The sequence below is a fragment of the Ammospiza nelsoni genome, chromosome 2 (assembly GCF_027579445.1).
Source record: "Ammospiza nelsoni isolate bAmmNel1 chromosome 2, bAmmNel1.pri, whole genome shotgun sequence".
Lineage (NCBI taxonomy): Eukaryota > Metazoa > Chordata > Aves > Passeriformes > Passerellidae > Ammospiza > Ammospiza nelsoni.
The window spans coordinates 49,453,194-49,455,928 of NC_080634.1; the positions used below are offsets into that span (position 1 = coordinate 49,453,194).

Here is a 2,735-nt window from a genome sequence, read left to right on the forward strand (position 1 = left end):
TCCCTTTTTTTCAAAAAAGATGAAAGCAAATACTTAGTTCTCTGAAATAACTACTGGAGACAAATTCCATATAGCGGTTTTTTCTGGAAGACTGCAAGCCTATTTCTCTTCATCCTACAGACTATTACAGAAATTATTTGTTCACATATGAGCAGAAGCCCCAAACTAATAAGCATTAATTTGCTATTCCATGTTTAGAGATCATTAGAACTATTACTGAAACACTGCTTCCACACAGCTGTTCTATTTTGCTGTGAACAGCAGAAGTACTCAGCGGAGAGAAATCCCTCCCATTCAGTTACTGTCTTAATACTGGGCTCCTCATCAAAACAACAGCTCCTTGTCATTAATGAGCCCTGCATCCCAAGGAATTTGAAAGAATCTCTTGCATTAAGCAAGTATACCTTTCATCTTTAACATAACTCCTACAATGCAGCTGTTGAGCGCCATCACTGTAGTGCTCCTGTCACACAGAAACACAGAATTACAGTAAAGAATTATGAATTTGTAAGTGTTTCCTCTCAGGGTTTAGGTTTTGACTATGCTTTTATCAAGCAACATCTAATCAGAAATAAAGGAACAAAATCATTACAATAAAAGCAAACACAGGTCTTGCTTACTAGTAGATCATTACCTTAGCTCTGAGTAAACCTTCCTATCAAGAAAACAGATCTTCATCATTTCCATGTAGAAAATTGAAGAAAAGATAGTCAGTATCTACCTCAGAGCATTAGAGTTGAACACATCAAAAATGAATTTTCTAAACAAGCACAACCGTCCCTGCTTTGAAACCAACTTATCTGACTGGAATTCAAAGCTACAAGAAAGGACAAGTTTCCTAAACGCTATAGCTTATCTTACCAAAAATCTCTACAGACATGACCACCTTCTACTTCCCCCCCTTTTAAAGTCTTCCTATCTATGTGCATTAGCTTCTCTCCCCCACTAATTATGCATCTGGGGCTCGTTAGTGTAAACAGAGCTGTAATAATTGTCATCAGGTAGAACTTGTTACCTAGCTAAGCCTTTTTTCTGGGGAGGAGTTAAAGCACAACCTATTGAGTTTGACTTGTCACTCCATTACCCACCTCAATGAGAGTGTCTAACAGTATTTTTACTCTTTCTTTTTGTAAGTGTTGGTATTACTACAGCTGTCTTTTATAGCTTTTTTTTTGTAAGTTTATTTGTAATACCATGCATGTTAAAGCCTGTACAAACAATCAGAAAAAGTTACTGTAATTTTTTTCTGCCCATTTTAAAGCTTAGTTCCTCTTAATTAACTTATTATTTGAGTAATTTTTCATAGTGCTTCTTACTGTAAGTTGATTTTTCCATTATAGGTGCATATAATAGGAAAACTCCTTAAATATCTCTTCATATCTTTTGGTGCATGAGGTAATTCTAAAGCATCTATTTCTGCTTTGACCTTAGTTTTATCTACTTGCCTTTCTTCTGTTAATCCAATTCTATTTTTGGCTATAGCCTCAGTCACAGCATAGTCTTCTAGTTGAAGCACTGCCAATCTTCTTAATGTAGAACTTCCCTTCCCCCTTTCTTCAGGTTGTTAATCACTCTTCTCAAATTTTAGTCTACAAAACTGAATATATCAATTTTCTTATAGAATTGTTTATGTCAATATAGAATCATTGCTAATAAACAACTTAGACAATAAAAAATAATGCCAAAAAACCTAGAGATATATAGTTTATAAAATTACCTTGTAAAAATTAACCTTTCTAAGAAGCAGGGGATTAAATAAATTGTCATGTTCTGTTTATTTTGTCCAGAATATCCAGGTGCACTTAGTTTCGTGAGGTCTGACACTACCAAATGACAACTGTGAAAAAATAAAAGTAAATCTAATGGCTGTAAGCTTACCTGACTAAAGAAATGTTTTTGTATATGACCCTCTGTTTCTGAGCACCATACAAACACTGTGTAGCTGCCTGTGATCTTCACCTTGCCCTCTGAAGTAGAAAACTAAAATTATTCCCTTGCTCTGGAGCCACTGATGACAGAATACTTGAAACTGCAGTGAAAAAGCTTTAGCTTCTCACAAAGATAGGAGCTACCACATCACTGCTACTTTTCTTTCCCTCAGTAAATCTTGTGGCTTCTGCTTAGGATACTAACATTTTATTAATGAACACTAGTTCGTGGACTAGTTCTGATGAAAATAAAAAATATGGTTGTTTGCAGTTGCTGAGTCCCAAATTAATGACAATGAACTCTCCAATAGTACCACCTGACAAGATGTGAACTGGTACATAGAAATAGAAATGTTTTCATCTCGTCAGAGGGCAAAACTGTTCTGATTTGATTTGAAACCTGTAAAAGAATGATGCAGAAATTCAGCAAGATGTTTGTGTCTGTAATGTGCTGGGTGTCTTAAGAAGGGACTTTAATTTTAAAAAAAGGGAGGAGGTTTCTGGTAGGAAGAAGATCTAAGATTAACTCTTGTGCTTGGTTGTCAGGATTTCTCTATATAGAAGATGACACTGATAAGAGAGTTTAATGTCTCTGTAAACAACAGCATTCCTAGCAGGAATGGCAAGTACATACACCCTGGGAATCTGGCTGTCTAATGAACCAAAAAGTACCAAAATGAATACTAAATTATTTAAATCCCCTGCTATTTAGCACTAACACAAATTGCATTTCTCAACCAGATCATATCAGATTTATTATTACAGCTATTTTATTCCCATTTTTTCTCTCTTTGGGGTTTTGGCAGA

General features: G+C 35.2%; 1 long non-coding RNA gene across 1 annotated transcript; it reads left to right on the forward strand.

Moving 5' to 3' along the window:
• The first annotated feature begins 1,070 nt into the window (after positions 1 to 1,070).
• Positions 1,071 to 2,219, forward strand: LOC132086126 (uncharacterized). Its single transcript, XR_009420366.1, has 3 exons — positions 1,071 to 1,129; positions 1,341 to 1,395; positions 1,788 to 2,219. It is a non-coding gene; the product is annotated as an uncharacterized LOC132086126 (long non-coding RNA).
• Positions 2,220 to 2,735: the final 516 nt, after the last annotated feature.